Source organism: Lathyrus oleraceus, chromosome 4 (genome assembly GCF_024323335.1).
Source record: "Lathyrus oleraceus cultivar Zhongwan6 chromosome 4, CAAS_Psat_ZW6_1.0, whole genome shotgun sequence".
NCBI lineage: Eukaryota > Viridiplantae > Streptophyta > Magnoliopsida > Fabales > Fabaceae > Lathyrus > Lathyrus oleraceus.
In genome coordinates, this window is record NC_066582.1 from 280,414,413 (window position 1) to 280,427,049 (window position 12,637).

The following is a 12,637-nucleotide window of genomic DNA, read 5'->3' on the forward strand; positions in this document are numbered from 1 at the left end:
ATATTGGTCTCTTCTCGTAACTGCTTCCAAAGGTCTTCCGCGTCAAAAGGTCTTCACGTGCCAAATGGTCAGGCGTACAAATAGGCCTCAACGTCTTTGAAGCAAAAAATATAGGAGACTGGTGTGACGTCCGTCACACCATGTGTGACGCTCGTCACACAAGTGGATAAAGCGTGACGCTCGTCACAGGTGCAGCGCCTGTGCTTTTTGGGCTGGGCTTTGGCTTTTGATATTTGCTTCTTTTCATTCTTTTTCACCTCATTTTCTTCCTTTTTTACTTGTGCTTCAAATAAACTACCTGAGATAAATAGAAAGAAAATACCGTGTAATATCGAATAAAATGAAATAAATTGAAGTAAATAATAATATAATTTAATTAAATTGAGTCCTAGAATGTGATACTATTTCATGTTATCAAACTCCCCCATACTTAGATCTTTGCTTGTCCTCAAGCAAAATACAATATAGAACTTGTTTTAAAAATTTTAGCCAGGTGAAATTTCAAAACACACATCAATTCGTACTAGGTTGCATGTAAACCTTGTTTAGAAGTAACTTGAGTTTAATCTTGACATCAACAACCACCGTCACAACCTCAGATAACCCCACCTTATGCAAACCAGTTCGAGTAATGCTATTATAGCTATCCTAGTTCCTTTACTCTTATTTCACCCGTTTTCATTCTAGCGAAATCACATTAAGCCCTTTATCTTTTCGCGCACATAGTGGAGTAACCGGTTAGTGATTCTGATCCCCTTTTTGCTAGAAGTTCTGGTACATAAGTCGGATAACTTCGTTATTCAGTCCATTGCAAATTGCGGGGGATCGGACCGTAGTCCGCCCTACCAAGTTCAGCACCAGATACCTGCTGAACCAACTCATAATGGATCTTTCATATTATGCTTTTGTATGATCTGCAACCTTTAGATTAAATGATCTGGTAAGGATCACCTAACTTAATTAGTGCATTTCCTGATATATATATATATATATATATATATATATATATATATATTTATGTTACTTTGGGAATCATTCACTTATATTCATCGGCTCTCCACGTAGTTTGCTATTAAGATGGTGCTGACTTCTCGTATAAACTACTCGGGGTTACTATAAAACTAAAAGTTCAAGGGATTGGTATAATAGGTACTTATCCTGATCTAACATGTTGAGGTTCTTAGAGCGTTGTTATGGTAATAATTTTTGTCTTGATTTCACTCAAGTTTTATAAAATAAGCGACCTTTATACTTATTGGGTGTGTTAAATTTTTGTTATGGCTCATGAAAATTGAGGGGAATAGATAATACGAATTTTTCACACTTCGGACTTAACTTAAAATAAATCTATATTATAAGAAATATATATATATATATATATATATATATATATATATATATATATATATATTTTTTTTTTTTATATAGGGAAATTACAATGAAAAGAAAGATACATACTTGAAAAAGAAAAAGGAGGATAGAAAGAACACGGTTTTCCCCCCCATACTTGAATGAAACATTGTCCCCAATGTTTTAAGGAAAAGAAATGAATTACAAAAATAAAGGAAAAGGAAACTAAAGTTAATGCTGCCTGCCGCCTCTTGTTCTTGCACCTGGTGATCGTTGATGTACTTCTAAGTTATCAAACCTGCTAAGCAAATCAGTGAACCGCTGGTCGGTTATGGCATTCCTCGCTTCCTGTTGTTGTTGCATTTGGCGCATCATTTTCATCATTTCGAGATTCTGTGCTTGCATACCATCAATAACATCCATGATGTCGTCGTTGGTTGCAGGCCTTCTTCGTCGACGACGTCGTGAGGATGGGCCAGCTGCATTATCGGAAGGGTTGAGCGGGACTGATTGTTGTGCAGGAGCATGATCATCGTGCTCCATTTCTTCGAACTCGTCTGTAGATGGGTTTGTATGTGAAGGCTCGGTAGCTTCGGGAGCATTCAGATCATAGAGGTAGCGGTTGGGGTTGGTGACATCTGTTAGGGCAATGTTGGGTAGAACAACGCTTGGGACTGCCTGGTTATTCACCATAAGGTAATATTTTCCGCCTACTCTGTTCTTTATTAGGCGGCTGGACCGACAGTAGCTTATATCCATAAATAGGGGAGGTAAAGATTCTAAAGTTTGGAGTCGGTCCCCTAGGTTTAAGCCAAGTGCTATGGTGGTGATTAATCCACCAATTACAAAAGGTTGACGGCCTCTAGCACATAAGGTGCGGATATGATGAAATAGGAAGGAGGCGGCGTTTACCTTAGCATTCGGTTCGAAGACGCATTCGAGGAAGAATAGTTCCTTTGCGTTGACCTTGCTGTTGTTCGGTCTTCCAAAAACTGTGTTTTGTAGGATGCGGATAAAGTACCGGATAGTTGGGTTATGTATATGGGAAACAAGGAGCTCTTCCCAGTTGTTGGCATCTACACCTGATATTTTCCTAAAGAGGTCGAAAGCGGCAACTGTGTTCCAGTTTAAGTTTGGAGGGATTCTGGGGTAGACTTGACCTTCTATGGGGAATTGTAGCATGGTGCTCAATTGGTTTTGGGATAGGGAGTATTCGGTGTTGAACATACGGAAGGTTGTGGTACCGGTTAAGAATTCGTCTTCACCGGTGGGAGTGTTGTACGCATAGGAACTTAAAAATTCTAAGGTTAGGGATGGGTAGGTGGGTTGATTATGCGTGCATAGAAAGGTTAAATCAGCAAGACGGAGCATCCATTCTATACCTTGAAGTAATCCTAATTCTTGTAAACAAGTTAAATCAGGATACCTGGTAGAGGTGACACCTCGTTGTTGGAAACGCTCGAACTGCTCCCTTTGATAATTATCATCTTCGGATCGGAAGATGATATTTCCAAAATTTTGATTTCCCGCCATACTGATGAATGAGTTGGAAGAAGTAATTAGGAAAGAAAAGAAATATATTTGATTGTATAGAATAGTTGTGATGTAGGAAGAAAGGTATGGTGGGTATTTATAGGAAAAAATTTGAAGTTGGAAAGGGAGTGGTTGAAAAGTAAATAAATGTGGATAAATGTGAATAAATGGGGAAGGTAAAAAGGTGAAGAGGTGTAACGGTCGTCTCCAACGGCTTTGTAACGTTCACCTAGTTAGAAGGGTGTTACGCTCGTTACAGGGGCATGACGGGCGTCACAAGCACTTGGCGTGACGTCCGTGATAGATTGTGTGACGCTCGTCACACAGTCATATTGGCATGGTTTCTGCTTGCGTTCTTCATAATGATTTTGGTAATTTATTTTTATTATTTTTTTTTGTTTGCTTCAGATTATTTTATTTTGCTATTTAAATTTCCCTGCATGCTATTCTACTTTGTATAATAGTGCATAATTATATTTTTCTTTAATAAGTTATGTAGGCAGCAACAGTAGAGAGCATTATTGATAGATATCGCATAATTCATAATAAAATAGGATAAATCAATAGATTCATAAAATAATCATAATGTAACATTGGAAAAAAAAACAAAAATGCGAAAGAGAAACAAATACGAACATAATTTGAAATAACATTTAATAATAATCTAACTAAAACTAAATAACTAAGAAAAACAACTTCTATCCATCTGCACGATCTCTGGTTGGAGGAGCAAAGGAGTTAACACGGTATAGCAACTCGTGAAACTGATTTGTCATACTGTTCATGTATCCCAGAAATTCGTGTCTCATGTTAGCGAACTCTTCTCTGAGGGCGTCTTGTTCTGACATCAAAGCTTCAATGGCGGTGTTATAATCAGTTCTGGGCATATGATGTCTAAGGTCGGGTATTGCCGATTCTTCGGTCTGAACAGGTTGAGGAGGAGGATCAATATCATAATAACCAGATGGTGTCTGAGGGTCTGATTCAGCATAAGGAATCTGGTCATCACAAATTTCATAGTCCTGGATGGATTCAGTGGATCTAGCAGGAGAGGGGGTTTCGTTCAGATTGTAGAGCCAGTTATTGCGGTTATGAACACTAGTCCTAGGATCGGGCATGGTGAATAGGCAAAGAACTTGGTTATTAATTATAAGCTCAAACTCTTCAGATCCTAGGTTTGCTATAAACATAGTGTTGAAGAGGAAGGGTATACTCATAATAGTAATGCCACAAAAAGGGCTTAAGTCAAGCATAGGCTGACGTAATCCGATAGCATTACCAATCATGGTTATCAAACCGCCTATTCGAATTGGTGCTCGTTCATCTTGAATAAGGTGGTCTAAATTTGCCAACATAAAAGTGGCACCGTTTACTGGACGGTTCTGGGAAGCACAAAATATGATGAAGAGTTCATCACGTGAAACTGTGGTACTGTTTGGCTTCTTCCCAAATAAGGTGTGGGTCAGGATCTTATGGAAATAACGAAAGGCCGGGTTATGTATGTTTCAGGAGAGAAACTCATGTTCCTCGGGATCGTCATTTCCAGTCAAGTTACCCCAAAAGTGTTCAAGTTCTCTATATTCAAAAAGTTCTTCTTGGCTCACTGTGAATGTGTCAAAGGAGGTAGGGAAACCTAAAAGGTTGGTAAAGTCTTGAATATTAAATTGGTACTCCATGTTAAACATTCTGAACTGGATGAAACCTCTGCTTATTCCTTTTCCATGGCTGGGTAGGTAGATCAGGGAGCTAAGGAATCCTAGTGTTAGTCTCCGGTAAGTGACGAAATGTCTACGGATAGGAGAGGTTTCCCACCCAATCTGATTCAACAAATACAGGACACTTTGTCTTAGTCCAAGGGCAGTCATTGCCCAGTCATCAGCATACAGACTAGGTAGCATCTCTCTCGTGGCTAGTTCCTCAAACTTTTGTTTCTGAGCTGTTCCTCTGAATTTGATACCCGTACGATCAATTTGTCCCATCAGGTTAGTGTTAGCTAGAGAAAAGAAAAACAAGAGTTTCAGTCAGGATTTGGCCAAATGCCGAAAGAAGAAGAGAAACGTTTTTAATAAATAAAAATAAATTAAGAATGAATACTAAACAAAAATTAAAAGAATAATTAAGGAAGAAATAAAAAATATAAATATTTGTGGGTTGTCTCCCACTAAGCGCTTTGTTTAATGTCGCAAGCTCGACATAAAAACTATCAATTATAATCTATAAGTTCTGGAGGCATTTCATCTAAGTGCAAGACTTGCGAATCTTCATTGTTTTCTGCCTAGTGATAATGTTTTAGACGTTGCCCGTTTACGGTAAATGGTTCCATAGATTTGCCTTTAATTTCTACTGCTCCACTGGGAAAGACATTGGTGATTTGAAAAGGACCTGACCATCTAGATCGTAGTTTTCCCGGGAATAACTTTAGCCTAGAGTTAAATAAAAGGACTGTATCGCCTTGTTTGAAGATTTTCCTTGATATGCGCTTGTCATGCCATTGTTTTGTTCTCTCTTTGTAGATTTTGGCATTTTCGTAAGCGTCTCTTCTGAGTTCCTCTAATTCGCTTATATCAAGGATTCTCTTTTCGCCGGCGGCTTTATAGTTTAAATTTAGATTTTTAATAGCCCAATAGGCTTTATGTTCTAATTCTACCGGGAGGTGACAGGATTTTCCATAAATGAGCTTAAATGGGGTTGTCCCTATGGGAGTTTTGTAAGCAGTTCGGTAAGCCCATAAAGCTTCTGGTAATTTCAATGACCAGTTTTTCCTTGAAGTGGCGACAGTTTTCTCTAGTATCTGTTTGATTTCTCTGTTAGACACTTCCACTTGCCCACTGGTTTGAGGGTGGTAAGGTGTCGCTACTCTATGTCTTACGCCATACTTAAGTAGTAGTTTTTCGAGTACCTTGGATATGAAATGCGATCCACCATCACTAACTACTATTCTTGGGACACCAAACCTTGGAAATATTATATTCTTAAAGAGTCTAGTTACCACTCGTGTGTCGTTTGTTGGAGAAGCTATAGCTTCAATCCATTTCGATACGTAGTCAACTGCCACGAGTATGTATTTGTTACCGAAAGAGGATGGAAACGGTCCCATGAAGTCTATTCTCCACACATCGAAAATCTCTACTTCCAAAACGCCCTTTTATGGCATCTCGTCACGTCTAGATATGTTTCCTGTGCGTTGACATCTGTCACATTTCTTAATAGCTGCATGTACATCCTTCCATATATTTGGCCAATAAAAACCGGCTTGTAGGATTTTAGAGCAGGTCTTGGATGTACTTGCATGTCCACCATAAGGACCGGAGTGACAGTGTTGGATTATATTTTCTACCTCTTCTTCGGGTATACACCGACGGAAAATACCATCGGGGCCTCTTTTAAAAAGTAAGGGGTCATCCCAGTAATAGTGTTTTATGTCATAGAAGAATCGTTTCTTCTGCTGGTAGGATAAAGTAGGTGGAACTATTCCGGCAGCTAAATAATTGACGAGGTCAGCGTACCACGGTGTAAGACATATAGCTAAGGTGGTTTCTACCTGTTTATCAGCGTTATTTTCTTCCAAAGTAGCTATAAGTTTATCGTACGAGAAATCATCGTTAATCGATGTTCTTTCCGGTTCAAGGTTCTCAAGTCTCGAGAGGTGATCTGCTACTACGTTTTCAGTTCCTTTCTTGTCTTTGATTTCCAAATCGAACTCTTGTAGCAACAGGATCCACCTTAGGAGTCTAGGTTTAGCATCCTTTTTTGTTAAGAGGTATTTGATAGCAGCGTGGTCAGTGTAGATGATTATTTTGGCTCCGACCAAGTAAGAACGAAATTTATCTAGCGCAAACACTACTGCTAGAAGTTCTTTCTCGGTTGTGGCGTAATTCATTTGTGCTTCATCTAGAGTTCTACTTGTGTAATATATAACGTGAAGCTTTTTATCCTTTCGTTGTCCTAAAACAGCACCTACAGCGTAATCACTGGCATCACACATTATTTCGAATGGTTCGTTCCAATCTGGTGTCTACATTATGGGTGCGGAGATCAGTGCTTGTTTAAGCGTTTGAAATGCTTCTAAACATCTATTATCGAATATGAATTCAGCATCTTTCATTAATAGCCCGGTTAAAGGTTTATTTATTTTAGAGAAGTCTTTAATGAATCGTCGGTAAAAACCGGCATGTCCTAAGAAGCTTCGTACTTCTCTCACAGTTTTCGGGGGTTGAAGATTTTCGATTACCTCTATTTTGGCTTTGTCTACTTCAATTCCTCTGTTCGAGATGATGTGTCCTAAAACAATTCCTTCTTGTACCATAAAGTGATATTTTTCCCAATTAAGTACTAGGTTTACTTTTACACATCGCTCTAGAACTCTTTCTAGGTTTTCAAGGCATTCTTCAAAGCTTTGTCCGCATACGGAAAAGTCATCCATAAATACTTCCATGATGTTTTCTAGAAAATCGGCGAATATTGCCATCATGCACCTTTGGAAGGTTGTAGGAGCATTACACAAGCCAAACGACATTCGTCTATAAGCGAAGGTACCAAAAGGACACGTGAACGCTGTCTTTTCTTGGTCATCAGGGTGAATCGGTATTTGAAAGAAACCTGGGTAACCGTCTAGATAGCAGAAATGAGAATGTTTTGCTAATAGTTCTAACATCTGGTCAATGAATGGTAAAGGGAAATGATCTTTTCGGGTTGCTTTGTTTAGTTTCCTATAGTCAATGCACATTCTCCATCCTGATTCGATTCGTTTGGTTGTAGTTTCTCCTTTTTCATTTTCAATGACTGTTACACCTCCTTTCTTTGGTACTACGTGTACAGGACTAACCCATTTGCTATCAGATATAGGGTATATGATACATGCCTCTAATAACTTGGTTATTTCCTTCTTCACTACCTCACTCAGGATCGGGTTTAGTCTCCTCTGGTGTTCCCTAGAAGTTTTACAGTCTTCTTCTAGCATGATGCGGTGCATACAAATAGAAGGACTTATTCCTTTAAGATCGGTGATGTTGTAACCTAGTGCGGTTGAATATTTTCTTAAGATATGCAGGATTTTTTCTGTTTCGAGTCTTCCTAGGTCAGCATTAACTATCACTGGTCGTTCAAGTTCTAAGTCTAGGAATTCATATCTCAGATTTTTGGGAAGTGTTTTCAGGTCTAGGGTCGGTTTCTTAAGGCATTGCGTAGGGTCCGGTGTTATTGCTAAACATTGGTTAAGTTTGTCTTCTACAAGATAGTCAGATGATTTGTCTTTTTCTAACTCTGTTTCTTTTATGCATTCATCGATGATATCCATGAAGTAACATGTATCTTCTATTGCAGGTGCTTTCAAAAATTGGGAAAGAATGAACTCAATTTTCTCTTCCCCTACTTTAAAAGTGAGTCGTCCTCGTTTTACGTCTATGATTGCACCGGCCGTTGCTAAGAACGGTCTTCCCAGTATAATGGGTGTAACTTCATCTTCTCTAATATCCATAATTATAAAATCAGTTGGAATGTAGAATTGACCTATGCGCACTGGAACGTTTTCAAGAATTCCTACAGGATATTAACGGAACGATCTGCTAGTTGCACAAACATTTTAGTGGGTCTTAATTCTCCCATTTCAAGTCTCTTGCATATGGATAAAGGCATAACACTAATACCGGCTCCTAAATCGCATAAGGATTTGTCTATGACAAATTTTCCTATGTGACAGGGTATAGAGAAACTACCCGGGTCTTTAAGTTTAGGAGGCATATTCTGGATTATAGCGCTACATTCAGCGGTGAGTGTAACAGTTTCGCTATCTTCAAGTTTCCTTTTATTAGAAAGAATTTCTTTTAAAAACTTGGCATATGAGGGCATCTGCGTAATAGCTTCTGTAAACGGAATTGTGGCGTTTAATTGTTTTAGTAGGTCAACAAATTTTTTAAATTGGCCCGCATCTTTGGTTTTAATAAGCCTTTGAGGGTAAGGGATATGTGGTTTATAAGGTGGTGGAGGTACATAAGGTTCCTTCTTTTCTACGGTTTCCTTATTACTCTCTTCCTTTTCCTTAGGTTCACTTTCCTCCTCAGTTGACTTTTTAGAGTTTTGGTTTTCTATCCTTGGGTCAGACGGTCCTTCCACTTCCGTTCCACTTCTCAGTATAATTGCATGAGCGTGGCTTCTCGGGTTAGGTTGGGGTTGGCCAGGAAATGTACCAGTTGGGGCAGCAGTAGGCGCTTGTTGTTGAGCTACTTGTGATATTTGCGTTTCCAGCATTTTGTTATGGATAGCCAGGGCATCTACTTTACTTGCTAGTTGTTTAATTTGTTCGCCAGTGTGTACATTCTGGTTTAGGAAATCTTTATTGGTTTGCTGTTGAGAAGCTATAAAGTTTTCCATCATGATTTCCAAGTTGGATTTCCTAGGGGCATTATTGTTAGGTGTAGATGGGATCGGCTTCTGATATCCCGGAGGTATAGCTGGGGCTTGATTCGGAGATTGTCCAGGTGCGTATAAAGCATTATTACTCTTATATGAAAAATTGGGATGCTTCTTCCAATTTGAGTTATAGGTATGCGAGTAAGGGCTTCCTTGAGCATAGTTTACTTGTTTCGCTTGGATTCCTGTTAGGAGTTGACAATCTGCAGGAGTGTGACCTTGGATTCCACAGACTTCGCAATTCTGAGTTATGGCTACCACGGTGGCTGGAGGTGATACATTTAAACTTTCAATTTTCTGGACCAAAGCATCCACTTTTGCATTAACATGATCAAGGTTACTTATCTCGTACATGCCAGTTTTCATTTGAGGTTTTTCTACCATTGTTCGTTCGCTTCCCCACTGATAGTGGTTTTGAGCCATGCTTTCGATAAGTTGGTAAGCATCAGCATAAGGTTTGTTCATCAGTGCACCACCTGCGGCGGCGTCTATTGTTAACCTCGTGTTGTACAGGAGACCATTATAGAAGGTATGAATTACTAACCAATCCTCTAAACCATGGTGTGGACAAAGTCTCATCATGTCTTTGTATCTTTGCCATGCTTCGAAGAGAGACTCGTTATCTTTCTGTTTAAATCCATTTATCTGGGCTCTTAACATAGCTGTTTTGCTCGGCGGAAAATATCGGGCAAGAAAAACTTTCTTCAACTCGTTCCATGTGGTGACTGAGTTGGAAGGAAGAGATTGAAGCCATCTTCTAGCGCTATCTCTTAACGAGAAAGGAAAAAGACGAAGTCGAATTGCCTCTGGAGTGACACCGTTAGCTTTAACAGTATCAGCGTATTGGACAAACACGGATAAATGAAGGTTTGGATCCTCGGTAGGATTTCCAAAGAATTGGTTCTGTTGCACTGCCTGCAACAGTGAAGGTTTAAGTTCAAAGTTGTTTGCTTCGATTGAGGGTGGAGCAATACTCGAATGCGGCTCATCTTGCGATGGAGCGGCGTAATCTCGAAGAGCACGACTTGGTTCTGCCATCTCGGGTATCGGAGGGAAAATATTTTTGAAATCAGGAAGTTCAACAGGAGGGAGATTGTTTGCAGCATGATATTCCCGAATTCGTCGTAAGACTCAGAGATATAGTTCGATATCGTTGATTCGTAAGTAGAACGGCTCGCCTTGTGAGCGAGTGTGTGGCATACAAATCAACGAAAGAAAGAAAAGAAAGGGAAAAATAAGCCTTAGTCTCTACAGCGTAACAGAAGAGTTACGATATCGACTAAATAAAATTCCCCGGCAACGGCGCCAAAAACTTGATCGCGACTTTATGAGTCGAATTTGGGGTACAAACTGCAAGTGCACAGTTCTATCGCGTAGTTTTAAAAGATATCGATCCCACAGGGACTTATGAATCGATATACTGTTATCTAAGGTTACTTCGTAAAGCTAAGGCGGATGATACTTTGATTGTTCGGGGAAAAGTTAAAACTAAAAATAGGATCTAAATTAAATATCAACTAAACGGATATCGGTATGTAGTTCGTCGTAATTAGGGAATCAATTCTTCGTTGGTTTCTTGGTTTTAAAATAAATCTTTTCAGTTGACACTATTGATTAAAAGTCTTATCTCAAACTCTCGCTCTGTTGAATAAACTATGATTTTATATTAACGTAGCTGTCACTTATTAGTTAAGTCAAAAACCACTTTTTGAAAACAATAGAATCCGTAGAAACTCTTTTTAAGAAAACACTAATCGTTTAAACACCCTTATCTCAAACTCTCACTCTGTTGACTTAGGTTATATAATTAAATTCAAATGCTTAACTCTCGTCCTCACATTCAACCTTTAAAAATACTTTTTGAAAAAGATTAGAATTTAATTAACTCTAAAAATTGCTCTCGCCTTGATCTAGAATTAATGTCCAATTAACACTGTCCAGTCAAAAACTCAAACTCTCGTTCTATTGCTTTTAACTTCTTTATGTCTTTTACTTTCGTACAAAAACCTTGTTATTAAACCTGTAAATTGGGACCGTGAAAAGAGTGATTTTAATTTTGAACTTAATTAAACCAATTTAGTTTTGATTCCTTCATTCCACTTACTTTACATACCGATACCTAAATAAATTAGCCAGACATGCTAAACAGATCTAAATAATTATCATGCATAAACAAATTCATCTCAGGCAAATAATATAAGTAAACAGTAAAGCAGGGCATATATAAATTCAAATAATAATTAAAGAACCTGAGTAATTAACAGCAGTCTTGAACATCCACCACAGACCGGTTGGATTTGTTCTTGAATTCTTCAATCAAACAGAAAAATAAAAGTGAAGGAATAAAAAACTAGATTCTAACGTAAGGTTAGATCCGGTGAAAGGTACACAATAGTTTCCGGTGTAGAAACTATTGTGCGAAAAAGAATTAATTAAGTGCTGAAAAAGAAAATAGAAATTGCAAAGGAAACAATATAAAAGTTGTAAAAATAATGCTGTAAAATATGCTTATGCTGCTGGAAGAGAAAAAGTGCAAAAAGAGAAAACGGCGAAGAAGCAAAACGTCCCGAGGGTTTGCCAAAAACTACAATTTATATTGGTCTCTTCTCGTAACTGCTTCCAAAGGTCTTCCGCGTCAAAGGGTCTTCACGTGCCAAATGGTCAGGCGTACAAATAGGCCTCAATGTCTCTAAAGCCAAAAATATAGGAGACTGGTGTGACGTCCGTCACACCATGTGTGACGCTCGTCACACAAGTGGATAAAGCGTGACGCTCGTCACAGCCTTTGTGACGCTCGTCACAGGTGCAGCGCCTGTGCTTTTTGGGCTGGGCTTTGGCTTTTGATATTTGCTTCTTTTCATTCCTTTTTCACCTCCTTTTCTTCCTTTTTTACTTGTGCTTCAAATAAACTACCTGAGATAAATAGAAAGAAAATACCGCGTAATATCGAATAAAATGAAATAAATTGAAGTAAATAATAATATAATTTAATTAAATTGAGTCCTAGAATGTGATACTATTTCATGTTATCAATGGTACTAAAAATATGCGTAAAAGTGAACCTCGTGCTAAACTGGGAAAAATTCCATTTCATGGTCCGACAAAGAATCGTACTCGGATAGATAGTATCCGACAAGGGGATTGAAGTCGACAAGGCTAAAATATAAGTTATAGAAAACCTCCAGCCTCCGAAAACCGTAAGAGAAATACGAAGTTTCTTAGGACACACCGGTTTCTATCGGTGATTCATTACAGATTTCTCAAAAATCACCAAACCACTGACTGGCCTATTGATGAAAGACACCGAATTCATCTTTGACGACAAATGTCTAGCGACGTTTGAACA

General features: G+C 38.6%; 1 non-coding gene across 1 annotated transcript; it reads left to right on the forward strand.

Annotated features, from left to right (window-relative positions):
• The first annotated feature begins 9,844 nt into the window (after positions 1 to 9,844).
• Positions 9,845 to 9,951, forward strand: LOC127077293 (small nucleolar RNA R71). Its single transcript, XR_007787131.1, has one exon. It is a non-coding gene; the product is annotated as a small nucleolar RNA R71 (small nucleolar RNA).
• The last annotated feature ends 2,686 nt before the right edge of the window (positions 9,952 to 12,637 follow it).